This window comes from Salmo salar, unplaced genomic scaffold (assembly GCF_965601325.2).
Source record: "Salmo salar unplaced genomic scaffold, fSalSal1 ptg000293l, whole genome shotgun sequence".
Classification (NCBI taxonomy): Eukaryota; Metazoa; Chordata; class Actinopteri; order Salmoniformes; family Salmonidae; genus Salmo; species Salmo salar.
Window position 1 is genome coordinate 1,341,359 of NW_027675346.1, and position 21,142 is coordinate 1,362,500.

Consider the following 21,142-nt stretch of genomic DNA (forward strand, 5'->3'; position numbering starts at 1 on the left):
CAAATTTCCTTGTGTTTTCAATTAGCATCTGCCTTGTATTTATAAGACAAACAAGAATATTGTTGCTGAATGCAGCTTGTGTGTGCTTTGTGCTCCTTTGCCCTGTTCAAATGATGAAAGGAAATAAAGTTTGTATTTTATCCAACTACCTGTGCTAAAAAGTGATGGGAACAGTGTTTGTAATTTCTTCTACTTTTTCAGTGACACAAAGTTCAAGCTGCTTATCTAATTGGTGAAAATGCAATGTCTGTTTATCACACTCACTTTGACTATATATGTTGTAGCAAGAGTTCGTTTCTCGCTTACGGCCATACCAGCCTGGGTACGCCCGATCTCGTCTGATCTCGGAAGCTAAGCAGGGTCGGGCCTGGTTAGTACTTGGATGGGAGACCGCCTGGGAATACCAGGTGCTGTAAGCATTTTGTCCACGAGGGTGTGCTCTTGCACTATTTCATCAGCAACACTGCCTTGTATTAAGCATTTAATGATGAATTGACTAAATGTCTGTTTTATCAGATTCACTTTGACTATATATGTTGTAGCAAGAGATTGTTTCTCGCTTACGGCCATACCAGCCTGGGTACGCCCGATCTCGTCTGATCTCGGAAGCTAAGCAGGGTCGGGCCTGGTTAGTACTTGGATGGGAGACCGCCTGGGAATACCAGGTGCTGTAAGCATTTTGTCCACGAGGGTGTGCCCCTGCACTATTTCATCAGCAACACTGCCTTGTAGTAAGCATTTAATGATGAATTGACTAAATGCAGCTTCCTGCCTTTTTAATAGGATCAAATTTCCTTGTGTTTTCAATTAGCATCTGCCTTGTATTTATAAGACAAACAAGAATATTGTTGCTGAATGCAGCTTGTGTGTGCTTTGTGCTCCTTTGCCCTGTTCAAATGATGAAAGGAAATAAAGTTTGTATTTTATCCAACTACCTGTGCTAAAAAGTGATGGGAACAGTGTTTGTAATTTCTTCTACTTTTTCAGTGACACAAAGTTCAAGCTGCTTATCTAATTGGTGAAAATGCAATGTCTGTTTATCACACTCACTTTGACTATATATGTTGTAGCAAGAGTTCGTTTCTCGCTTACGGCCATACCAGCCTGGGTACGCCCGATCTCGTCTGATCTCGGAAGCTAAGCAGGGTCGGGCCTGGTTAGTACTTGGATGGGAGACCGCCTGGGAATACCAGGTGCTGTAAGCATTTTGTCCACGAGGGTGTGCTCTTGCACTATTTCATCAGCAACACTGCCTTGTATTAAGCATTTAATGATGAATTGACTAAATGTCTGTTTTATCAGATTCACTTTGACTATATATGTTGTAGCAAGAGATTGTTTCTCGCTTACGGCCATACCAGCCTGGGTACGCCCGATCTCGTCTGATCTCGGAAGCTAAGCAGGGTCGGGCCTGGTTAGTACTTGGATGGGAGACCGCCTGGGAATACCAGGTGCTGTAAGCATTTTGTCCACGAGGGTGTGCCCCTGCACTATTTCATCAGCAACACTGCCTTGTAGTAAGCATTTAATGATGAATTGACTAAATGCAGCTTCCTGCCTTTTTAATAGGATCAAATTTCCTTGTGTTTTCAATTAGCATCTGCCTTGTATTTATAAGACAAACAAGAATATTGTTGCTGAATGCAGCTTGTGTGTGCTTTGTGCTCCTTTGCCCTGTTCAAATGATGAAAGGAAATAAAGTTTGTATTTTATCCAACTACCTGTGCTAAAAAGTGATGGGAACAGTGTTTGTAATTTCTTCTACTTTTTCAGTGACACAAAGTTCAAGCTGCTTATCTAATTGGTGAAAATGCAATGTCTGTTTATCATACTCACTTTGACTATATATGTTGTAGCAAGAGATTATTTCTTGCTTACGGCCATACCAGCCTGGGTACGCCCGATCTCGTCTGATCTCGGAAGCTAAGCAGGGTCGGGCCTGGTTAGTACTTGGATGGGAGACCGCCTGGGAATACCAGGTGCTGTAAGCATTTTGTCCACGAGGGTGTGCTCTTGCACTATTTCATCAGCAACACTGCCTTGTATTAAGCATTTAATGATGAATTGACTAAATGTCTGTTTTATCAGACTCACTTTGACTATATATGTTGTAGCAAGAGATTGTTTCTCGCTTACGGCCATACCAGCCTGGGTACGCCCGATCTCGTCTGATCTTGGAAGCTAAGCAGGGTCGGGCCTGGTTAGTACTTGGATGGGAGACCGCCTGGGAATACCAGGTGCTGTAAGCATTTTGTCCACGAGGGTGTGCCCCTGCACTATTTCATCAGCAACACTGCCTTGTAGTAAGCATTTAATGATGAATTGACTAAATGCAGCTTCCTGCCTTTTTAATAGGATCAAATTTCCTTGTGTTTTCAATTAGCATCTGCCTTGTATTTATAAGACAAACAAGAATATTGTTGCTGAATGCAGCTTGTGTGTGCTTTGTGCTCCTTTGCCCTGTTCAAATGATGAAAGGAAATAAAGTTTGTATTTTATCCAACTACCTGTGCTAAAAAGTGATGGGAACAGTGTTTGTAATTTCTTCTACTTTTTCAGTGACACAAAGTTCAAGCTGCTTATCTAATTGGTGAAAATGCAATGTCTGTTTATCACACTCACTTTGACTATATATGTTGTAGCAAGAGATTATTTCTTGCTTACGGCCATACCAGCCTGGGTACGCCCGATCTCGTCTGATCTCGGAAGCTAAGCAGGGTCGGGCCTGGTTAGTACTTGGATGGGAGACCGCCTGGGAATACCAGGTGCTGTAAGCATTTTGTCCACGAGGGTGTGCTCTTGCACTATTTCATCAGCAACACTGCCTTGTATTAAGCATTTAATGATGAATTGACTAAATTTCTGTTTTATCAGACTCACTTTGACTATATATGTTGTAGCAAGAGATTGTTTCTCGCTTACGGCCATACCAGCCTGGGTACGCCCGATCTCGTCTGATCTCGGAAGCTAAGCAGGGTCATTCCTGGTTAGTACTTGGATGGGAGACCGCCTGGGAATACCAGGTGCTGTAAGCATTTTGTCCACGAGGGTGTGCTCTTGCACTATTTCATCAGCAACACTGCCTTGTATTAAGCATTTAATGATGAATTGACTAAATGTCTGTTTTATCAGACTCACTTTGACTATATATGTTGTAGCAAGAGATTGTTTCTCGCTTACGGCCATACCAGCCTGGGTACGCCCGATCTCGTCTGATCTCGGAAGCTAAGCAGGGTCGGGCCTGGTTAGTACTTGGATGGGAGACCGCCTGGGAATACCAGGTGCTGTAAGCATTTTGTCCACGAGGGTGTGCTCTTGCACTATTTCATCAGCAACACTGCCTTGTATTAAGCATTTAATGATGAATTGACTAAATGTCTGTTTTATCAGATTCACTTTGACTATATATGTTGTAGCAAGAGATTGTTTCTCGCTTACGGCCATACCAGCCTGGGTACGCCCGATCTCGTCTGATCTTGGATGCTAAGCAGGGTCGGGCCTGGTTAGTACTTGGATGGGAGACCGCCTGGGAATACCAGGTGCTGTAAGCATTTTGTCCACGAGGGTGTGCCCCTGCACTATTTCATCAGCAACACTGCCTTGTAGTAAGCATTTAATGATGAATTGACTAAATGCAGCTTCCTGCCTTTTTAATAGGATCAAATTTCCTTGTGTTTTCAATTAGCATCTGCCTTGTATTTATAAGACAAACAAGAATATTGTTGCTGAATGCAGCTTGTGTGTGCTTTGTGCTCCTTTGCCCTGTTCAAATGATGAAAGGAAATAAAGTTTGTATTTTATCCAACTACCTGTGCTAAAAAGTGATGGGAACAGTGTTTGTAATTTCTTCTACTTTTTCAGTGACACAAAGTTCAAGCTGCTTATCTAATTGGTGAAAATGCAATGTCTGTTTATCACACTCACTTTGACTATATATGTTGTAGCAAGAGATTGTTTCTCGCTTACGGCCATACCAGCCTGGGTACGCCCGATCTCGTCTGATCTCGGAAGCTAAGCAGGGTCGGGCCTGGTTAGTACTTGGATGGGAGACCGCCTGGGAATACCAGGTGCTGTAAGCATTTTGTCCACGAGGGTGTGCTCTTGCACTATTTCATCAGCAACACTGCCTTGTATTAAGCATTTAATGATGAATTGACTAAATGTCTGTTTTATCAGATTCACTTTGACTATATATGTTGTAGCAAGAGATTGTTTCTCGCTTACGGCCATACCAGCCTGGGTACGTCTGATCTTGGAAGCTAAGCAGGGTCGGGCCTGGTTAGTACTTGGATGGGAGACCGCCTGGGAATACCAGGTGCTGTAAGCATTTTGTCCACGAGGGTGTGCCCCTGCACTATTTCATCAGCAACACTGCCTTGTAGTAAGCATTTAATGATGAATTGACTAAATGCAGCTTCCTGCCTTTTTAATAGGATCAAATTTCCTTGTGTTTTCAATTAGCATCTGCCTTGTATTTATAAGACAAACAAGAATATTGTTGCTGAATGCAGCTTGTGTGTGCTTTGTGCTCCTTTGCCCTGTTCAAATGATGAAAGGAAATAAAGTTTGTATTTTATCCAACTACCTGTGCTAAAAAGTGATGGGAACAGTGTTTGTAATTTCTTCTACTTTTTCAGTGACAGAAAGTTCAAGCTGCTTATCTAATTGGTGAAAATGCAATGTCTGTTTATCACACTCACTTTGACTATATATGTTGTAGCAAGAGATTGTTTCTCGCTTACGGCCATACCAGCCTGGGTACGCCCGATCTCGTCTGATCTCGGAAGCTAAGCAGGGTCGGGCCTGGTTAGTACTTGGATGGGAGACCGCCTGGGAATACCAGGTGCTGTAAGCATTTTGTCCACGAGGGTGTGCTCTTGCACTATTTCATCAGCAACACTGCCTTGTATTAAGCATTTAATGATGAATTGACTAAATGTCTGTTTTATCAGATTCACTTTGACTATATATGTTGTAGCAAGAGATTGTTTCTCGCTTACGGCCATACCAGCCTGGGTACGCCCGATCTCGTCTGATCTCGGAAGCTAAGCAGGGTCGGGCCTGGTTAGTACTTGGATGGGAGACCGCCTGGGAATACCAGGTGCTGTAAGCATTTTGTCCACGAGGGTGTGCCCCTGCACTATTTCATCAGCAACACTGCCTTGTAGTAAGCATTTAATGATGAATTGACTAAATGCAGCTTCCTGCCTTTTTAATAGGATCAAATTTCCTTGTGTTTTCAATTAGCATCTGCCTTGTATTTATAAGACAAACAAGAATATTGTTGCTGAATGCAGCTTGTGTGTGCTTTGTGCTCCTTTGCCCTGTTCAAATGATGAAAAGAAATAAAGTTTGTATTTTATCCAACTACCTGTGCTAAAAAGTGATGGGAACAGTGTTTGTAATTTCTTCTACTTTTTCAGTGACACAAAGTTCAAGCTGCTTATCTAATTGGTGAAAATGCAATGTCTGTTTATCACACTCACTTTGACTATATATGTTGTAGCAAGAGATTATTTCTTGCTTACGGCCATACCAGCCTGGGTACGCCCGATCTCGTCTGATCTCGGAAGCTAAGCAGGGTCGGGCCTGGTTAGTACTTGGATGGGAGACCGCCTGGGAATACCAGGTGCTGTAAGCATTTTGTCCACGAGGGTGTGCTCTTGCACTATTTCATCAGCAACACTGCCTTGTATTAAGCATTTAATGATGAATTGACTAAATGTCTGTTTTATCAGACTCACTTTGACTATATATGTTGTAGCAAGAGATTGTTTCTCGCTTACGGCCATACCAGCCTGGGTACGCCCGATCTCGTCTGATCTCGGAAGCTAAGCAGGGTCGGGCCTGGTTAGTACTTGGATGGGAGACCGCCTGGGAATACCAGGTGCTGTAAGCATTTTGTCCACGAGGGTGTGCTCTTGCACTATTTCATCAGCAACACTGCCTTGTATTAAGCATTTAATGATGAATTGACTAAATGTCTGTTTTATCAGATTCACTTTGACTATATATGTTGTAGCAAGAGATTGTTTCTCGCTTACGGCCATACCAGCCTGGGTACGCCCGATCTCGTCTGATCTTGGAAGCTAAGCAGGGTCGGGCCTGGTTAGTACTTGGATGGGAGACCGCCTGGGAATACCAGGTGCTGTAAGCATTTTGTCCACGAGGGTGTGCCCCTGCACTATTTCATCAGCAACACTGCCTTGTAGTAAGCATTTAATGATGAATTGACTAAATGCAGCTTCCTGCCTTTTTAATAGGATCAAATTTCCTTGTGTTTTCAATTAGCATCTGCCTTGTATTTATAAGACAAACAAGAATATTGTTGCTGAATGCAGCTTGTGTGTGCTTTGTGCTCCTTTGCCCTGTTCAAATGATGAAAGGAAATAAAGTTTGTATTTTATCCAACTACCTGTGCTAAAAAGTGATGGGAACAGTGTTTGTAATTTCTTCTACTTTTTCAGTGACACAAAGTTCAAGCTGCTTATCTAATTGGTGAAAATGCAATGTCTGTTTATCACACTCACTTTGACTATATATGTTGTAGCAAGAGATCGTTTCTCGCTTACGGCCATACCAGCCTGGGTACGCCCGATCTCGTCTGATCTCGGAAGCTAAGCAGGGTCGGGCCTGGTTAGTACTTGGATGGGAGACCGCCTGGGAATACCAGGTGCTGTAAGCATTTTGTCCACGAGGGTGTGCTCTTGCACTATTTCATCAGCAACACTGCCTTGTATTAAGCATTTAATGATGAATTGACTAAATGTCTGTTTTATCAGATTCACTTTGACTATATATGTTGTAGCAAGAGATTGTTTCTCGCTTACGGCCATACCAGCCTGGGTACGCCCGATCTCGTCTGATCTCGGAAGCTAAGCAGGGTCGGGCCTGGTTAGTACTTGGATGGGAGACCGCCTGGGAATACCAGGTGCTGTAAGCATTTTGTCCACGAGGGTGTGCCCCTGCACTATTTCATCAGCAACACTGCCTTGTAGTAAGCATTTAATGATGAATTGACTAAATGCAGCTTCCTGCCTTTTTAATAGGATCAAATTTCCTTGTGTTTTCAATTAGCATCTGCCTTGTATTTATAAGACAAACAAGAATATTGTTGCTGAATGCAGCTTGTGTGTGCTTTGTGCTCCTTTGCCCTGTTCAAATGATGAAAGGAAATAAAGTTTGTATTTTATCCAACTACCTGTGCTAAAAAGTGATGGGAACAGTGTTTGTAATTTCTTCTACTTTTTCAGTGACACAAAGTTCAAGCTGCTCATCTAATTGGTGAAAATGCAATGTCTGTTTATCACACTCACTTTGACTATATATGTTGTAGCAAGAGATCGTTTCTCGCTTACGGCCATACCAGCCTGGGTACGCCCGATCTCGTCTGATCTCGGAAGCTAAGCAGGGTCGGGCCTGGTTAGTACTTGGATGGGAGACCGCCTGGGAATACCAGGTGCTGTAAGCATTTTGTCCACGAGGGTGTGCTCTTGCACTATTTCATCAGCAACACTGCCTTGTATTAAGCATTTAATGATGAATTGACTAAATGTCTGTTTTATCAGATTCACTTTGACTATATATGTTGTAGCAAGAGATTGTTTCTCGCTTACGGCCATACCAGCCTGGGTACGCCCGATCTCGTCTGATCTCGGAAGCTAAGCAGGGTCGGGCCTGGTTAGTACTTGGATGGGAGACCGCCTGGGAATACCAGGTGCTGTAAGCATTTTGTCCACGAGGGTGTGCCCCTGCACTATTTCATCAGCAACACTGCCTTGTAGTAAGCATTTAATGATGAATTGACTAAATGCAGCTTCCTGCCTTTTTAATAGGATCAAATTTCCTTGTGTTTTCAATTAGCATCTGCCTTGTATTTATAAGACAAACAAGAATATTGTTGCTGAATGCAGCTTGTGTGTGCTTTGTGCTCCTTTGCCCTGTTCAAATGATGAAAGGAAATAAAGTTTGTATTTTATCCAACTACCTGTGCTAAAAAGTGATGGGAACAGTGTTTGTAATTTCTTCTACTTTTTCAGTGACACAAAGTTCAAGCTGCTTATCTAATTGGTGAAAATGCAATGTCTGTTTATCACACTCACTTTGACTATATATGTTGTAGCAAGAGTTCGTTTCTCGCTTACGGCCATACCAGCCTGGGTACGCCCGATCTCGTCTGATCTCGGAAGCTAAGCAGGGTCGGGCCTGGTTAGTACTTGGATGGGAGACCGCCTGGGAATACCAGGTGCTGTAAGCATTTTGTCCACGAGGGTGTGCTCTTGCACTATTTCATCAGCAACACTGCCTTGTATTAAGCGTTTAATGATGAATTGACTAAATGTCTGTTTTATCAGATTCACTTTGACTATATATGTTGTAGCAAGAGATTGTTTCTCGCTTACGGCCATACCAGCCTGGGTACGCCCGATCTCGTCTGATCTCGGAAGCTAAGCAGGGTCGGGCCTGGTTAGTACTTGGATGGGAGACCGCCTGGGAATACCAGGTGCTGTAAGCATTTTGTCCACGAGGGTGTGCCCCTGCACTATTTCATCAGCAACACTGCCTTGTAGTAAGCATTTAATGATGAATTGACTAAATGCAGCTTCCTGCCTTTTTAATAGGATCAAATTTCCTTGTGTTTTCAATTAGCATCTGCCTTGTATTTATAAGACAAACAAGAATATTGTTGCTGAATGCAGCTTGTGTGTGCTTTGTGCTCCTTTGCCCTGTTCAAATGATGAAAGGAAATAAAGTTTGTATTTTATCCAACTACCTGTGCTAAAAAGTGATGGGAACAGTGTTTGTAATTTCTTCTACTTTTTCAGTGACACAAAGTTCAAGCTGCTTATCTAATTGGTGAAAATGCAATGTCTGTTTATCACACTCACTTTGACTATATATGTTGTAGCAAGAGTTCGTTTCTCGCTTACGGCCATACCAGCCTGGGTACGCCCGATCTCGTCTGATCTCGGAAGCTAAGCAGGGTCGGGCCTGGTTAGTACTTGGATGGGAGACCGCCTGGGAATACCAGGTGCTGTAAGCATTTTGTCCACGAGGGTGTGCTCTTGCACTATTTCATCAGCAACACTGCCTTGTATTAAGCATTTAATGATGAATTGACTAAATGTCTGTTTTATCAGATTCACTTTGACTATATATGTTGTAGCAAGAGATTGTTTCTCGCTTACGGCCATACCAGCCTGGGTACGCCCGATCTCGTCTGATCTCGGAAGCTAAGCAGGGTCGGGCCTGGTTAGTACTTGGATGGGAGACCGCCTGGGAATACCAGGTGCTGTAAGCATTTTGTCCACGAGGGTGTGCCCCTGCACTATTTCATCAGCAACACTGCCTTGTAGTAAGCATTTAATGATGAATTGACTAAATGCAGCTTCCTGCCTTTTTAATAGGATCAAATTTCCTTGTGTTTTCAATTAGCATCTGCCTTGTATTTATAAGACAAACAAGAATATTGTTGCTGAATGCAGCTTGTGTGTGCTTTGTGCTCCTTTGCACTGTTCAAATGATGAAAGGAAATAAAGTTTGTATTTTATCCAACTACCTGTGCTAAAAAGTGATGGGAACAGTGTTTGTAATTTCTTCTACTTTTTCAGTGACACAAAGTTCAAGCTGCTTATCTAATTGGTGAAAATGCAATGTCTGTTTATCACACTCACTTTGACTATATATGTTGTAGCAAGAGTTCGTTTCTCGCTTACGGCCATACCAGCCTGGGTACGCCCGATCTCGTCTGATCTCGGAAGCTAAGCAGGGTCGGGCCTGGTTAGTACTTGGATGGGAGACCGCCTGGGAATACCAGCTGCTGTAAGCATTTTGTCCACGAGGGTGTGCTCTTGCACTATTTCATCAGCAACACTGCCTTGTATTAAGCATTTAATGATGAATTGACTAAATGTCTGTTTTATCAGATTCACTTTGACTATATATGTTGTAGCAAGAGATTGTTTCTCGCTTACGGCCATACCAGCCTGGGTACGCCCGATCTCGTCTGATCTCGGAAGCTAAGCAGGGTCGGGCCTGGTTAGTACTTGGATGGGAGACCGCCTGGGAATACCAGGTGCTGTAAGCATTTTGTCCACGAGGGTGTGCCCCTGCACTATTTCATCAGCAACACTGCCTTGTAGTAAGCATTTAATGATGAATTGACTAAATGCAGCTTCCTGCCTTTTTAATAGGATCAAATTTCCTTGTGTTTTCAATTAGCATCTGCCTTGTATTTATAAGACAAACAAGAATATTGTTGCTGAATGCAGCTTGTGTGTGCTTTGTGCTCCTTTGCACTGTTCAAATGATGAAAGGAAATAAAGTTTGTATTTTATCCAACTACCTGTGCTAAAAAGTGATGGGAACAGTGTTTGTAATTTCTTCTACTTTTTCAGTGACACAAAGTTCAAGCTGCTTATCTAATTGGTGAAAATGCAATGTCTGTTTATCACACTCACTTTGACTATATATGTTGTAGCAAGAGTTCGTTTCTCGCTTACGGCCATACCAGCCTGGGTACGCCCGATCTCGTCTGATCTCGGAAGCTAAGCAGGGTCGGGCCTGGTTAGTACTTGGATGGGAGACCGCCTGGGAATACCAGGTGCTGTAAGCATTTTGTCCACGAGGGTGTGCTCTTGCACTATTTCATCAGCAACACTGCCTTGTATTAAGCATTTAATGATGAATTGACTAAATGTCTGTTTTATCAGATTCACTTTGACTATATATGTTGTAGCAAGAGATTGTTTCTCGCTTACGGCCATACCAGCCTGGGTACGCCCGATCTCGTCTGATCTTGGAAGCTAAGCAGGGTCGGGCCTGGTTAGTACTTGGATGGGAGACCGCCTGGGAATACCAGGTGCTGTAAGCATTTTGTCCACGAGGGTGTGCCCCTGCACTATTTCATCAGCAACACTGCCTTGTAGTAAGCATTTAATGATGAATTGACTAAATGCAGCTTCCTGCCTTTTTAATAGGATCAAATTTCCTTGTGTTTTCAATTAGCATCTGCCTTGTATTTATAAGACAAACAAGAATATTGTTGCTGAATGCAGCTTGTGTGTGCTTTGTGCTCCTTTGCCCTGTTCAAATGATGAAAGGAAATAAAGTTTGTATTTTATCCAACTACCTGTGCTAAAAAGTGATGGGAACAGTGTTTGTAATTTCTTCTACTTTTTCAGTGACACAAAGTTCAAGCTGCTTATCTAATTGGTGAAAATGCAATGTCTGTTTATCACACTCACTTTGACTATATATGTTGTAGCAAGAGATTGTTTCTCGCTTACGGCCATACCAGCCTGGGTACGCCCGATCTTGTCTGATCTCGGAAGCTAAGCAGGGTCGGGCCTGGTTAGTACTTGGATGGGAGACCGCCTGGGAATACCAGGTGCTGTAAGCATTTTGTCCACGAGGGTGTGCTCTTGCACTATTTCATCAGCAACACTGCCTTGTATTAAGCATTTAATGATGAATTGACTAAATGTCTGTTTTATCAGATTCACTTTGACTATATATGTTGTAGCAAGAGATTGTTTCTCGCTTACGGCCATACCAGCCTGGGTACGCCCGATCTCGTCTGCTCTCGGAAGCTAAGCAGGGTCGGGCCTGGTTAGTACTTGGATGGGAGACCGCCTGGGAATACCAGGTGCTGTAAGCATTTTGTCCACGAGGGTGTGCCCCTGCACTATTTCATCAGCAACACTGCCTTGTAGTAAGCATTTAATGATGAATTGACTAAATGCAGCTTCCTGCCTTTTTAATAGGATCAAATTTCCTTGTGTTTTCAATTAGCATCTGCCTTGTATTTATAAGACAAACAAGAATATTGTTGCTGAATGCAGCTTGTGTGTGCTTTGTGCTCCTTTGCCCTGTTCAAATGATGAAAGGAAATAAAGTTTGTATTTTATCCAACTACCTGTGCTAAAAAGTGATGGGAACAGTGTTTGTAATTTCTTCTACTTTTTCAGTGACACAAAGTTCAAGCTGCTTATCTAATTGGTGAAAATGCAATGTCTGTTTATCACACTCACTTTGACTATATATGTTGTAGCAAGAGATCGTTTCTCGCTTACGGCCATACCAGCCTGGGTACGCCCGATCTCGTCTGATCTCGGAAGCTAAGCAGGGTCGGGCCTGGTTAGTACTTGGATGGGAGACCGCCTGGGAATACCAGGTGCTGTAAGCATTTTGTCCACGAGGGTGTGCTCTTGCACTATTTCATCAGCAACACTGCCTTGTATTAAGCATTTAATGATGAATTGACTAAATGTCTGTTTTATCAGATTCACTTTGACTATATATGTTGTAGCAAGAGATTGTTTCTCGCTTACGGCCATACCAGCCTGGGTACGCCCGATCTCGTCTGATCTCGGAAGCTAAGCAGGGTCGGGCCTGGTTAGTACTTGGATGGGAGACCGCCTGGGAATACCAGGTGCTGTAAGCATTTTGTCCACGAGGGTGTGCCCCTGCACTATTTCATCAGCAACACTGCCTTGTAGTAAGCATTTAATGATGAATTGACTAAATGCAGCTTCCTGCCTTTTTAATAGGATCAAATTTCCTTGTGTTTTCAATTAGCATCTGCCTTGTATTTATAAGACAAACAAGAATATTGTTGCTGAATGCAGCTTGTGTGTGCTTTGTGCTCCTTTGCCCTGTTCAAATGATATAAGGAAATAAAGTTTGTATTTTATCCAACTACCTGTGCTAAAAAGTGATGGGAACAGTGTTTGTAATTTCTTCTACTTTTTCAGTGACACAAAGTTCAAGCTGCTTATCTAATTGGTGAAAATGCAATGTCTGTTTATCACACTCACTTTGACTATATATGTTGTAGCAAGAGATTGTTTCTCGCTTACGGCCATACCAGCCTGGGTACGCCCGATCTCGTCTGATCTCGGAAGCTAAGCAGGGTCGGGCCTGGTTAGTACTTGGATGGGAGACCGCCTGGGAATACCAGGTGCTGTAAGCATTTTGTCCACGAGGGTGTGCTCTTGCACTATTTCATCAGCAACACTGCCTTGTATTAAGCATTTAATGATGAATTGACTAAATGTCTGTTTTATCAGATTCACTTTGACTATATATGTTGTAGCAAGAGATTGTTTCTCGCTTACGGCCATACCAGCCTGGGTACGCCCGATCTCGTCTGATCTCGGAAGCTAAGCAGGGTCGGGCCTGGTTAGTACTTGGATGGGAGACCGCCTGGGAATACCAGCTGCTGTAAGCATTTTGTCCACGAGGGTGTGCCCCTGCACTATTTCATCAGCAACACTGCCTTGTAGTAAGCATTTAATGATGAATTGACTAAATGCAGCTTCCTGCCTTTTTAATAGGATCAAATTTCCTTGTGTTTTCAATTAGCATCTGCCTTGTATTTATAAGACAAACAAGAATATTGTTGCTGAATGCAGCTTGTGTGTGCTTTGTGCTCCTTTGCACTGTTCAAATGATGAAAGGAAATAAAGTTTGTATTTTATCCAACTACCTGTGCTAAAAAGTGATGGGAACAGTGTTTGTAATTTCTTCTACTTTTTCAGTGACACAAAGTTCAAGCTGCTTATCTAATTGGTGAAAATGCAATGTCTGTTTATCACACTCACTTTGACTATATATGTTGTAGCAAGAGTTCGTTTCTCGCTTACGGCCATACCAGCCTGGGTACGCCCGATCTCGTCTGATCTCGGAAGCTAAGCAGGGTCGGGCCTGGTTAGTACTTGGATGGGAGACCGCCTGGGAATACCAGGTGCTGTAAGCATTTTGTCCACGAGGGTGTGCTCTTGCACTATTTCATCAGCAACACTGCCTTGTATTAAGCATTTAATGATGAATTGACTAAATGTCTGTTTTATCAGATTCACTTTGACTATATATGTTGTAGCAAGAGATTGTTTCTCGCTTACGGCCATACCAGCCTGGGTACGCCCGATCTCGTCTGATCTTGGAAGCTAAGCAGGGTCGGGCCTGGTTAGTACTTGGATGGGAGACCGCCTGGGAATACCAGGTGCTGTAAGCATTTTGTCCACGAGGGTGTGCCCCTGCACTATTTCATCAGCAACACTGCCTTGTAGTAAGCATTTAATGATGAATTGACTAAATGCAGCTTCCTGCCTTTTTAATAGGATCAAATTTCCTTGTGTTTTCAATTAGCATCTGCCTTGTATTTATAAGACAAACAAGAATATTGTTGCTGAATGCAGCTTGTGTGTGCTTTGTGCTCCTTTGCCCTGTTCAAATGATGAAAGGAAATAAAGTTTGTATTTTATCCAACTACCTGTGCTAAAAAGTGATGGGAACAGTGTTTGTAATTTCTTCTACTTTTTCAGTGACACAAAGTTCAAGCTGCTTATCTAATTGGTGAAAATGCAATGTCTGTTTATCACACTCACTTTGACTATATATGTTGTAGCAAGAGATTGTTTCTCGCTTACGGCCATACCAGCCTGGGTACGCCCGATCTTGTCTGATCTCGGAAGCTAAGCAGGGTCGGGCCTGGTTAGTACTTGGATGGGAGACCGCCTGGGAATACCAGGTGCTGTAAGCATTTTGTCCACGAGGGTGTGCTCTTGCACTATTTCATCAGCAACACTGCCTTGTATTAAGCATTTAATGATGAATTGACTAAATGTCTGTTTTATCAGATTCACTTTGACTATATATGTTGTAGCAAGAGATTGTTTCTCGCTTACGGCCATACCAGCCTGGGTACGCCCGATCTCGTCTGATCTCGGAAGCTAAGCAGGGTCGGGCCTGGTTAGTACTTGGATGGGAGACCGCCTGGGAATACCAGGTGCTGTAAGCATTTTGTCCACGAGGGTGTACCCCTGCACTATTTCATCAGCAACACTGCCTTGTAGTAAGCATTTAATGATGAATTGACTAAATGCAGCTTCCTGCCTTTTTAATAGGATCAAATTTCCTTGTGTTTTCAATTAGCATCTGCCTTGTATTTATAAGACAAACAAGAATATTGTTGCTGAATGCAGCTTGTGTGTGCTTTGTGCTCCTTTGCCCTGTTCAAATGATGAAAGGAAATAAAGTTTGTATTTTATCCAACTACCTGTGCTAAAAAGTGATGGGAACAGTGTTTGTAATTTCTTCTACTTTTTCAGTGACACAAAGTTCAAGCTGCTTATCTAATTGGTGAAAATGCAATGTCTGTTTATCACACTCACTTTGACTATATATGTTGTAGCAAGAGATCGTTTCTCGCTTACGGCCATACCAGCCTGGGTACGCCCGATCTCGTCTGATCTCGGAAGCTAAGCAGGGTCGGGCCTGGTTAGTACTTGGATGGGAGACCGCCTGGGAATACCAGGTGCTGTAAGCATTTTGTCCACGAGGGTGTGCTCTTGCACTATTTCATCAGCAACACTGCCTTGTATTAAGCATTTAATGATGAATTGACTAAATGTCTGTTTTATCAGATTCACTTTGACTATATATGTTGTAGCAAGAGATTGTTTCTCGCTTACGGCCATACCAGCCTGGGTACGCCCGATCTCGTCTGATCTCGGAAGCTAAGCAGGGTCGGGCCTGGTTAGTACTTGGATGGGAGACCGCCTGGGAATACCAGGTGCTGTAAGCATTTTGTCCACGAGGGTGTGCCCCTGCACTATTTCATCAGCAACACTGCCTTGTAGTAAGCATTTAATGATGAATTGACTAAATGCAGCTTCCTGCCTTTTTAATAGGATCAAATTTCCTTGTGTTTTCAATTAGCATCTGCCTTGTATTTATAAGACAAACAAGAATATTGTTGCTGAATGCAGCTTGTGTGTGCTTTGTGCTCCTTTGCCCTGTTCAAATGATGAAAGGAAATAAAGTTTGTATTTTATCCAACTACCTGTGCTAAAAAGTGATGGGAACAGTGTTTGTAATTTCTTCTACTTTTTCAGTGACACAAAGTTCAAGCTGCTTATCTAATTGGTGAAAATGCAATGTCTGTTTATCACACTCACTTTGACTATATATGTTGTAGCAAGAGATTGTTTCTCGCTTACGGCCATACCAGCCTGGGTACGCCCGATCTCGTCTGATCTCGGAAGCTAAGCAGGGTCGGGCCTGGTTAGTACTTGGATGGGAGACCGCCTGGGAATACCAGGTGCTGTAAGCATTTTGTCCACGAGGGTGTGCTCTTGCACTATTTCATCAGCAACACTGCCTTGTATTAAGCATTTAATGATGAATTGACTAAATGTCTGTTTTATCAGATTCACTTTGACTATATATGTTGTAGCAAGAGATTGTTTCTCGCTTACGGCCATACCAGCCTGGGTACGCCCGATCTTGTCTGATCTCGGAAGCTAAGCAGGGTCGGGCCTGGTTAGTACTTGGATGGGAGACCGCCTGGGAATACCAGGTGCTGTAAGCATTTTGTCCACGAGGGTGTGCTCTTGCACTATTTCATCAGCAACACTGCCTTGTATTAAGCATTTAATGATGAATTGACTAAATGTCTGTTTTATCAGATTCACTTTGACTATATATGTTGTAGCAAGAGATTGTTTCTCGCTTACGGCCATACCAGCCTGGGTACGCCCGATCTCGTCTGATCTCGGAAGCTAAGCAGGGTCGGGCCTGGTTAGTACTTGGATGGGAGACCGCCTGGGAATACCAGGTGCTGTAAGCATTTTGTCCACGAGGGTGTACCCCTGCACTATTTCATCAGCAACACTGCCTTGTAGTAAGCATTTAATGATGAATTGACTAAATGCAGCTTCCTGCCTTTTTAATAGGATCAAATTTCCTTGTGTTTTCAATTAGCATCTGCCTTGTATTTATAAGACAAACAAGAATATTGTTGCTGAATGCAGCTTGTGTGTGCTTTGTGCTCCTTTGCCCTGTTCAAATGATGAAAGGAAATAAAGTTTGTATTTTATCCAACTACCTGTGCTAAAAAGTGATGGGAACAGTGTTTGTAATTTCTTCTACTTTTTCAGTGACACAAAGTTCAAGCTGCTTATCTAATTGGTGAAAATGCAATGTCTGTTTATCACACTCACTTTGACTATATATGTTGTAGCAAGAGATCGTTTCTCGCTTACGGCCATACCAGCCTGGGTACGCCCGATCTCGTCTGATCTCGGAAGCTAAGCAGGGTCGGGCCTGGTTAGTACTTGGATGGGAGACCGCCTGGGAATACCAGGTGCTGTAAGCATTTTGTCCACGAGGGTGTGCTCTTGCACTATTTCATCAGCAACACTGCCTTGTATTAAGCATTTAATGATGAATTGACTAAATGTCTGTTTTATCAGATTCACTTTGACTATATATGTTGTAGCAAGAGATTGTTTCTCGCTTACGGCCATACCAGCCTGGGTACGCCCGATCTCGTCTGATCTCGGAAGCTAAGCAGGGTCGGGCCTGGTTAGTACTTGGATGGGAGACCGCCTGGGAATACCAGGTGCTGTAAGCATTTTGTCCACGAGGGTGTGCCCCTGCACTATTTCATCAGCAACACTGCCTTGTAGTAAGCATTTAATGATGAATTGACTAAATGCAGCTTCCTGCCTTTTTAATAGGATCAAATTTCCTTGTGTTTTCAATTAGCATCTGCCTTGTATTTATAAGACAAACAAGAATATTGTTGCTGAATGCAGCTTGTGTGTGCTTTGTGCTCCTTTGCCCTGTTCAAATGATGAAAGGAAATAAAGTTTGTATTTTATCCAACTACCTGTGCTAAAAAGTGATGGGAACAGTGTTTGTAATTTCTTCTACTTTTTCAGTGACACAAAGTTCAAGCTGCTTATCTAATTGGTGAAAATGCAATGTCTGTTTATCACACTCACTTTGACTATATATGTTGTAGCAAGAGATTGTTTCTCGCTTACGGCCATACCAGCCTGGGTACGCCCGATCTCGTCTGATCTCGGAAGCTAAGCAGGGTCGGGCCTGGTTAGTACTTGGATGGGAGACCGCCTGGGAATACCAGGTGCTGTAAGCATTTTGTCCACGAGGGTGTGCTCTTGCACTATTTCATCAGCAACACTGCCTTGTATTAAGCATTTAATGATGAATTGACTAAATGTCTGTTTTATCAGATTCACTTTGACTATATATGTTGTAGCAAGAGATTGTTTCTCGCTTACGGCCATACCAGCCTGGGTACGCCCGATCTCGTCTGATCTCGGAAGCTAAGCAGGGTCGGGCCTGGTTAGTACTTGGATGGGAGACCGCCTGGGAATACCAGGTGCTGTAAGCATTTTGTCCACGAGGGTGTGCCCCTGCACTATTTCATCAGCAACACTGCCTTGTAGTAAGCATTTAATGATGAATTGACTAAATGCAGCTTCCTGCCTTTTTAATAGGATCAAATTTCCTTGTGTTTTCAATTAGCATCTGCCTTGTATTTATAAGACAAACAAGAATATTGTTGCTGAATGCAGCTTGTGTGTGCTTTGTGCTCCTTTGCCCTGTTCAAATGATGAAAGGAAATAAAGTTTGTATTTTATCCAACTACCTGTGCTAAAAAGTGATGGGAACAGTGTTTGTAATTTCTTCTACTTTTTCAGTGACACAAAGTTCAAGCTGCTTATCTAATTGGTGAAAATGCAATGTCTGTTTATCACACTCACTTTGACTATATATGTTGTAGCAAGAGTTTGTTTCTCGCTTACGGCCATACCAGCCTGGGTACGCCCGATCTCGTCTGATCTCGGAAGCTAAGCAGGGTCGGGCCTGGTTAGTACTTGGATGGGAGACCGCCTGGGAATACCAGGTGCTGTAAGCATTTTGTCCACGAGGGTGTGCTCTTGCACTATTTCATCAGCAACACTGCCTTGTATTAAGCATTTAATGATGAATTGACTAAATGTCTGTTTTATCAGATTCACTTTGACTATATATGTTGTAGCAAGAGATTGTTTCTCGCTTACGGCCATACCAGCCTGGGTACGCCCGATCTCGTCTGATCTCGGAAGCTAAGCAGGGTCGGGCCTGGTTAGTACTTGGATGGGAGACCGCCTGGGAATACCAGGTGCTGTAAGCATTTTGTCCACGAGGGTGTGCCCCTGCACTATTTCATCAGCAACACTGCCTTGTAGTAAGCATTTAATGATGAATTGACTAAATGCAGCTTCCTGCCTTTTTAATAGGATCAAATTTCCTTGTGTTTTCAATTAGCATCTGCCTTGTATTTATAAGACAAACAAGAATATTGTTGCTGAATGCAGCTTGTGTGTGCTTTGTGCTCCTTTGCCCTGTTCAAATGATGAAAGGAAATAAAGTTTGTATTTTATCCAACTACCTGTGCTAAAAAGTGATGGGAACAGTGTTTGTAATTTCTTCTACTTTTTCAGTGACACAAAGTTCAAGCTGCTTATCTAATTGGTGAAAATGCAATGTCTGTTTATCACACTCACTTTGACTATATATGTTGTAGCAAGAGTTCGTTTCTCGCTTACGGCCATACCAGCCTGGGTACGCCCGATCTCGTCTGATCTCGGAAGCTAAGCAGGGTCGGGCCTGGTTAGTACTTGGATGGGAGACCGCCTGGGAATACCAGGTGCTGTAAGCATTTTGTCCACGAGGGTGTGCTCTTGCACTATTTCATCAGCAACACTGCCTTGTATTAAGCATTTAATGATGAATTGACTAAATGTCTGTTTTATCAGATTCACTTTGACTATATATGTTGTAGCAAGAGATTGTTTCTCGCTTACGGCCATACCAGCCTGGGTACGCCCGATCTCGTCTGATCTCGGAAGCTAAGCAGGGTCGGGCCTGGTTAGTACTTGGATGGGAGACCGCCTGGGAATACCAGGTGCTGTAAGCATTTTGTCCACGAGGGTGTGCCCCTGCACTATTTCATCAGCAACACTGCCTTGTAGTAAGCATTTAATGATGAATTGACTAAATGCAGCTTCCTGCCTTTTTAATAGGATCAAATTTCCTTGTGTTTTCAATTAGCATCTGCCTTGTATTTATAAGACAAACAAGAATATTGTTGCTGAATGCAGCTTGTGTGTGCTTTGTGCTCCTTTGCCCTGTTCAAATGATGAAAGGAAATAAAGTTTGTATTTTATCCAACTACCTGTGCTAAAAAGTGATGGGAACAGTGTTTGTAATTTCTTCTACTTTTTCAGTGACACAAAGTTCAAGCTGCTTATCTAATTGGTGAAAATGCAATGTCTGTTTATCACACTCACTTTGACTATATATGTTGTAGCAAGAGTTCGTTTCTCGCTTACGGCCATACCAGCCTGGGTACGCCCGATCTCGTCTGATCTCGGAAGCTAAGCAGGGTCGGGCCTGGTTAGTACTTGGATGGGAGACCGCCTGGGAATACCAGGTGCTGTAAGCATTTTGTCCACGAGGGTGTGCTCTTGCACTATTTCATCAGCAACACTGCCTTGTATTAAGCATTTAATGATGAATTGACTAAATGTCTGTTTTATCAGATTCACTTTGACTATATATGTTGTAGCAAGAGATTGTTTCTCGCTTACGGCCATACCAGCCTGGGTACGCCCGATCTCGTCTGATCTCGGAAGCTAAGCAGGGTCGGGCCTGGTTAGTACTTGGATGGGAGACCGCCTGGGAATACCAGGTGCTGTAAGCATTTTGTCCACGAGGGTGTGCCCCTGCACTATTTCATCAGCAACACTGCCTTGTAGTAAGCATTTAATGATGAATTGACTAAATGCAGCTTCCTGCCTTTTTAATAGGATCAAATTTCCTTGTGTTTTCAATTAGCATCTGCCTTGTATTTATAAGACAAACAAGAATATTGTTGCTGAATGCAGCTTGTGTGTGCTTTGTGCTCCTTTGCCCTGTTCAAATGATGAAAGGAAATAAAGTTTGTATTTTATCCAACTACCTGTGCTAAAAAGTGATGGGAACAGTGTTTGTAATTTCTTCTACTTTTTCAGTGACACAAAGTTCAAGCTGCTTATCTAATTGGTGAAAATGCAATGTCTGTTTATCACACTCACTTTGACTATATATGTTGTAGCAAGAGTTCGTTTCTCGCTTACGGCCATACCAGCCTGGGTACGCCCGATCTCGTCTGATCTCGGAAGCTAAGCAGGGTCGGGCCTGGTTAGTACTTGGATGGGAGACCGCCTGGGAATACCAGGTGCTGTAAGCATTTTGTCCACGAGGGTGTGCTCTTGCACTATTTCATCAGCAACACTGCCTT

At 43.0% G+C, this 21,142-nt stretch overlaps 53 non-coding genes and 2 pseudogenes across 53 annotated transcripts; all 55 read left to right on the plus strand.

Moving 5' to 3' along the window:
- Window positions 1–300: 300 nt before the first annotated feature.
- Window positions 301–419, plus strand: LOC145872458 (5S ribosomal RNA). Its single transcript, XR_014388090.1, has one exon. It is a non-coding gene; the product is annotated as a 5S ribosomal RNA (ribosomal RNA).
- Window positions 420–558: 139 nt separating this feature from the next.
- LOC145872459 (5S ribosomal RNA) lies at window positions 559–677 on the plus strand. The gene has a single exon (XR_014388091.1). It is a non-coding gene; the product is annotated as a 5S ribosomal RNA (ribosomal RNA).
- Window positions 678–1,086: 409 nt separating this feature from the next.
- LOC145872460 (5S ribosomal RNA) lies at window positions 1,087–1,205 on the plus strand. The gene has a single exon (XR_014388092.1). It is a non-coding gene; the product is annotated as a 5S ribosomal RNA (ribosomal RNA).
- A 139-nt stretch (window positions 1,206–1,344) lies between these two features.
- Window positions 1,345–1,463, plus strand: LOC145872461 (5S ribosomal RNA). Its single transcript, XR_014388093.1, has one exon. It is a non-coding gene; the product is annotated as a 5S ribosomal RNA (ribosomal RNA).
- Window positions 1,464–1,872: 409 nt separating this feature from the next.
- Window positions 1,873–1,991, plus strand: LOC145872462 (5S ribosomal RNA). The gene has a single exon (XR_014388094.1). It is a non-coding gene; the product is annotated as a 5S ribosomal RNA (ribosomal RNA).
- Window positions 1,992–2,130: 139 nt separating this feature from the next.
- On the plus strand, window positions 2,131–2,249 carry LOC145867768 (5S ribosomal RNA). Its single transcript, XR_014383761.1, has one exon. It is a non-coding gene; the product is annotated as a 5S ribosomal RNA (ribosomal RNA).
- A 409-nt stretch (window positions 2,250–2,658) lies between these two features.
- Window positions 2,659–2,777, plus strand: LOC145872463 (5S ribosomal RNA). The gene has a single exon (XR_014388095.1). It is a non-coding gene; the product is annotated as a 5S ribosomal RNA (ribosomal RNA).
- A 139-nt stretch (window positions 2,778–2,916) lies between these two features.
- Window positions 2,917–3,035, plus strand: LOC145870743 (uncharacterized; annotated as a pseudogene).
- A 139-nt stretch (window positions 3,036–3,174) lies between these two features.
- LOC145872465 (5S ribosomal RNA) lies at window positions 3,175–3,293 on the plus strand. The gene has a single exon (XR_014388097.1). It is a non-coding gene; the product is annotated as a 5S ribosomal RNA (ribosomal RNA).
- Window positions 3,294–3,432: 139 nt separating this feature from the next.
- Window positions 3,433–3,551, plus strand: LOC145869537 (5S ribosomal RNA). The gene has a single exon (XR_014385533.1). It is a non-coding gene; the product is annotated as a 5S ribosomal RNA (ribosomal RNA).
- A 409-nt stretch (window positions 3,552–3,960) lies between these two features.
- LOC145872466 (5S ribosomal RNA) lies at window positions 3,961–4,079 on the plus strand. The gene has a single exon (XR_014388098.1). It is a non-coding gene; the product is annotated as a 5S ribosomal RNA (ribosomal RNA).
- Window positions 4,080–4,218: 139 nt separating this feature from the next.
- On the plus strand, window positions 4,219–4,327 carry LOC145870995 (uncharacterized; annotated as a pseudogene).
- A 409-nt stretch (window positions 4,328–4,736) lies between these two features.
- On the plus strand, window positions 4,737–4,855 carry LOC145872467 (5S ribosomal RNA). The gene has a single exon (XR_014388099.1). It is a non-coding gene; the product is annotated as a 5S ribosomal RNA (ribosomal RNA).
- A 139-nt stretch (window positions 4,856–4,994) lies between these two features.
- On the plus strand, window positions 4,995–5,113 carry LOC145872468 (5S ribosomal RNA). The gene has a single exon (XR_014388100.1). It is a non-coding gene; the product is annotated as a 5S ribosomal RNA (ribosomal RNA).
- A 409-nt stretch (window positions 5,114–5,522) lies between these two features.
- On the plus strand, window positions 5,523–5,641 carry LOC145872469 (5S ribosomal RNA). Its single transcript, XR_014388101.1, has one exon. It is a non-coding gene; the product is annotated as a 5S ribosomal RNA (ribosomal RNA).
- A 139-nt stretch (window positions 5,642–5,780) lies between these two features.
- On the plus strand, window positions 5,781–5,899 carry LOC145872470 (5S ribosomal RNA). The gene has a single exon (XR_014388102.1). It is a non-coding gene; the product is annotated as a 5S ribosomal RNA (ribosomal RNA).
- A 139-nt stretch (window positions 5,900–6,038) lies between these two features.
- Window positions 6,039–6,157, plus strand: LOC145867769 (5S ribosomal RNA). The gene has a single exon (XR_014383762.1). It is a non-coding gene; the product is annotated as a 5S ribosomal RNA (ribosomal RNA).
- A 409-nt stretch (window positions 6,158–6,566) lies between these two features.
- On the plus strand, window positions 6,567–6,685 carry LOC145872471 (5S ribosomal RNA). Its single transcript, XR_014388103.1, has one exon. It is a non-coding gene; the product is annotated as a 5S ribosomal RNA (ribosomal RNA).
- A 139-nt stretch (window positions 6,686–6,824) lies between these two features.
- Window positions 6,825–6,943, plus strand: LOC145872472 (5S ribosomal RNA). The gene has a single exon (XR_014388104.1). It is a non-coding gene; the product is annotated as a 5S ribosomal RNA (ribosomal RNA).
- Window positions 6,944–7,352: 409 nt separating this feature from the next.
- On the plus strand, window positions 7,353–7,471 carry LOC145872473 (5S ribosomal RNA). The gene has a single exon (XR_014388105.1). It is a non-coding gene; the product is annotated as a 5S ribosomal RNA (ribosomal RNA).
- A 139-nt stretch (window positions 7,472–7,610) lies between these two features.
- On the plus strand, window positions 7,611–7,729 carry LOC145872474 (5S ribosomal RNA). Its single transcript, XR_014388106.1, has one exon. It is a non-coding gene; the product is annotated as a 5S ribosomal RNA (ribosomal RNA).
- A 409-nt stretch (window positions 7,730–8,138) lies between these two features.
- LOC145872476 (5S ribosomal RNA) lies at window positions 8,139–8,257 on the plus strand. Its single transcript, XR_014388108.1, has one exon. It is a non-coding gene; the product is annotated as a 5S ribosomal RNA (ribosomal RNA).
- A 139-nt stretch (window positions 8,258–8,396) lies between these two features.
- On the plus strand, window positions 8,397–8,515 carry LOC145872477 (5S ribosomal RNA). The gene has a single exon (XR_014388109.1). It is a non-coding gene; the product is annotated as a 5S ribosomal RNA (ribosomal RNA).
- A 409-nt stretch (window positions 8,516–8,924) lies between these two features.
- LOC145872478 (5S ribosomal RNA) lies at window positions 8,925–9,043 on the plus strand. The gene has a single exon (XR_014388110.1). It is a non-coding gene; the product is annotated as a 5S ribosomal RNA (ribosomal RNA).
- A 139-nt stretch (window positions 9,044–9,182) lies between these two features.
- Window positions 9,183–9,301, plus strand: LOC145872479 (5S ribosomal RNA). The gene has a single exon (XR_014388111.1). It is a non-coding gene; the product is annotated as a 5S ribosomal RNA (ribosomal RNA).
- A 409-nt stretch (window positions 9,302–9,710) lies between these two features.
- Window positions 9,711–9,829, plus strand: LOC145869466 (5S ribosomal RNA). The gene has a single exon (XR_014385462.1). It is a non-coding gene; the product is annotated as a 5S ribosomal RNA (ribosomal RNA).
- A 139-nt stretch (window positions 9,830–9,968) lies between these two features.
- Window positions 9,969–10,087, plus strand: LOC145872480 (5S ribosomal RNA). The gene has a single exon (XR_014388112.1). It is a non-coding gene; the product is annotated as a 5S ribosomal RNA (ribosomal RNA).
- A 409-nt stretch (window positions 10,088–10,496) lies between these two features.
- Window positions 10,497–10,615, plus strand: LOC145872481 (5S ribosomal RNA). The gene has a single exon (XR_014388113.1). It is a non-coding gene; the product is annotated as a 5S ribosomal RNA (ribosomal RNA).
- Window positions 10,616–10,754: 139 nt separating this feature from the next.
- LOC145867770 (5S ribosomal RNA) lies at window positions 10,755–10,873 on the plus strand. The gene has a single exon (XR_014383763.1). It is a non-coding gene; the product is annotated as a 5S ribosomal RNA (ribosomal RNA).
- Window positions 10,874–11,282: 409 nt separating this feature from the next.
- Window positions 11,283–11,401, plus strand: LOC145868287 (5S ribosomal RNA). The gene has a single exon (XR_014384282.1). It is a non-coding gene; the product is annotated as a 5S ribosomal RNA (ribosomal RNA).
- Window positions 11,402–11,540: 139 nt separating this feature from the next.
- LOC145867977 (5S ribosomal RNA) lies at window positions 11,541–11,659 on the plus strand. Its single transcript, XR_014383971.1, has one exon. It is a non-coding gene; the product is annotated as a 5S ribosomal RNA (ribosomal RNA).
- A 409-nt stretch (window positions 11,660–12,068) lies between these two features.
- On the plus strand, window positions 12,069–12,187 carry LOC145872482 (5S ribosomal RNA). The gene has a single exon (XR_014388114.1). It is a non-coding gene; the product is annotated as a 5S ribosomal RNA (ribosomal RNA).
- A 139-nt stretch (window positions 12,188–12,326) lies between these two features.
- On the plus strand, window positions 12,327–12,445 carry LOC145872483 (5S ribosomal RNA). The gene has a single exon (XR_014388115.1). It is a non-coding gene; the product is annotated as a 5S ribosomal RNA (ribosomal RNA).
- Window positions 12,446–12,854: 409 nt separating this feature from the next.
- Window positions 12,855–12,973, plus strand: LOC145872484 (5S ribosomal RNA). The gene has a single exon (XR_014388116.1). It is a non-coding gene; the product is annotated as a 5S ribosomal RNA (ribosomal RNA).
- A 139-nt stretch (window positions 12,974–13,112) lies between these two features.
- Window positions 13,113–13,231, plus strand: LOC145869467 (5S ribosomal RNA). The gene has a single exon (XR_014385463.1). It is a non-coding gene; the product is annotated as a 5S ribosomal RNA (ribosomal RNA).
- A 409-nt stretch (window positions 13,232–13,640) lies between these two features.
- Window positions 13,641–13,759, plus strand: LOC145872485 (5S ribosomal RNA). Its single transcript, XR_014388117.1, has one exon. It is a non-coding gene; the product is annotated as a 5S ribosomal RNA (ribosomal RNA).
- A 139-nt stretch (window positions 13,760–13,898) lies between these two features.
- Window positions 13,899–14,017, plus strand: LOC145867772 (5S ribosomal RNA). The gene has a single exon (XR_014383765.1). It is a non-coding gene; the product is annotated as a 5S ribosomal RNA (ribosomal RNA).
- Window positions 14,018–14,426: 409 nt separating this feature from the next.
- On the plus strand, window positions 14,427–14,545 carry LOC145868288 (5S ribosomal RNA). The gene has a single exon (XR_014384283.1). It is a non-coding gene; the product is annotated as a 5S ribosomal RNA (ribosomal RNA).
- A 139-nt stretch (window positions 14,546–14,684) lies between these two features.
- On the plus strand, window positions 14,685–14,803 carry LOC145872487 (5S ribosomal RNA). The gene has a single exon (XR_014388119.1). It is a non-coding gene; the product is annotated as a 5S ribosomal RNA (ribosomal RNA).
- Window positions 14,804–15,212: 409 nt separating this feature from the next.
- Window positions 15,213–15,331, plus strand: LOC145872488 (5S ribosomal RNA). Its single transcript, XR_014388120.1, has one exon. It is a non-coding gene; the product is annotated as a 5S ribosomal RNA (ribosomal RNA).
- A 139-nt stretch (window positions 15,332–15,470) lies between these two features.
- LOC145872489 (5S ribosomal RNA) lies at window positions 15,471–15,589 on the plus strand. The gene has a single exon (XR_014388121.1). It is a non-coding gene; the product is annotated as a 5S ribosomal RNA (ribosomal RNA).
- Window positions 15,590–15,998: 409 nt separating this feature from the next.
- LOC145872490 (5S ribosomal RNA) lies at window positions 15,999–16,117 on the plus strand. Its single transcript, XR_014388122.1, has one exon. It is a non-coding gene; the product is annotated as a 5S ribosomal RNA (ribosomal RNA).
- A 139-nt stretch (window positions 16,118–16,256) lies between these two features.
- On the plus strand, window positions 16,257–16,375 carry LOC145868289 (5S ribosomal RNA). Its single transcript, XR_014384284.1, has one exon. It is a non-coding gene; the product is annotated as a 5S ribosomal RNA (ribosomal RNA).
- Window positions 16,376–16,514: 139 nt separating this feature from the next.
- On the plus strand, window positions 16,515–16,633 carry LOC145872491 (5S ribosomal RNA). The gene has a single exon (XR_014388123.1). It is a non-coding gene; the product is annotated as a 5S ribosomal RNA (ribosomal RNA).
- A 409-nt stretch (window positions 16,634–17,042) lies between these two features.
- On the plus strand, window positions 17,043–17,161 carry LOC145872493 (5S ribosomal RNA). Its single transcript, XR_014388125.1, has one exon. It is a non-coding gene; the product is annotated as a 5S ribosomal RNA (ribosomal RNA).
- Window positions 17,162–17,300: 139 nt separating this feature from the next.
- On the plus strand, window positions 17,301–17,419 carry LOC145872494 (5S ribosomal RNA). Its single transcript, XR_014388126.1, has one exon. It is a non-coding gene; the product is annotated as a 5S ribosomal RNA (ribosomal RNA).
- Window positions 17,420–17,828: 409 nt separating this feature from the next.
- Window positions 17,829–17,947, plus strand: LOC145872495 (5S ribosomal RNA). The gene has a single exon (XR_014388127.1). It is a non-coding gene; the product is annotated as a 5S ribosomal RNA (ribosomal RNA).
- Window positions 17,948–18,086: 139 nt separating this feature from the next.
- LOC145872496 (5S ribosomal RNA) lies at window positions 18,087–18,205 on the plus strand. Its single transcript, XR_014388128.1, has one exon. It is a non-coding gene; the product is annotated as a 5S ribosomal RNA (ribosomal RNA).
- A 409-nt stretch (window positions 18,206–18,614) lies between these two features.
- On the plus strand, window positions 18,615–18,733 carry LOC145872497 (5S ribosomal RNA). Its single transcript, XR_014388129.1, has one exon. It is a non-coding gene; the product is annotated as a 5S ribosomal RNA (ribosomal RNA).
- Window positions 18,734–18,872: 139 nt separating this feature from the next.
- On the plus strand, window positions 18,873–18,991 carry LOC145872499 (5S ribosomal RNA). The gene has a single exon (XR_014388131.1). It is a non-coding gene; the product is annotated as a 5S ribosomal RNA (ribosomal RNA).
- A 409-nt stretch (window positions 18,992–19,400) lies between these two features.
- On the plus strand, window positions 19,401–19,519 carry LOC145872500 (5S ribosomal RNA). The gene has a single exon (XR_014388132.1). It is a non-coding gene; the product is annotated as a 5S ribosomal RNA (ribosomal RNA).
- Window positions 19,520–19,658: 139 nt separating this feature from the next.
- On the plus strand, window positions 19,659–19,777 carry LOC145872501 (5S ribosomal RNA). The gene has a single exon (XR_014388133.1). It is a non-coding gene; the product is annotated as a 5S ribosomal RNA (ribosomal RNA).
- Window positions 19,778–20,186: 409 nt separating this feature from the next.
- Window positions 20,187–20,305, plus strand: LOC145872502 (5S ribosomal RNA). The gene has a single exon (XR_014388134.1). It is a non-coding gene; the product is annotated as a 5S ribosomal RNA (ribosomal RNA).
- Window positions 20,306–20,444: 139 nt separating this feature from the next.
- LOC145872503 (5S ribosomal RNA) lies at window positions 20,445–20,563 on the plus strand. Its single transcript, XR_014388135.1, has one exon. It is a non-coding gene; the product is annotated as a 5S ribosomal RNA (ribosomal RNA).
- A 409-nt stretch (window positions 20,564–20,972) lies between these two features.
- Window positions 20,973–21,091, plus strand: LOC145872504 (5S ribosomal RNA). Its single transcript, XR_014388136.1, has one exon. It is a non-coding gene; the product is annotated as a 5S ribosomal RNA (ribosomal RNA).
- The last annotated feature ends 51 nt before the right edge of the window (window positions 21,092–21,142 follow it).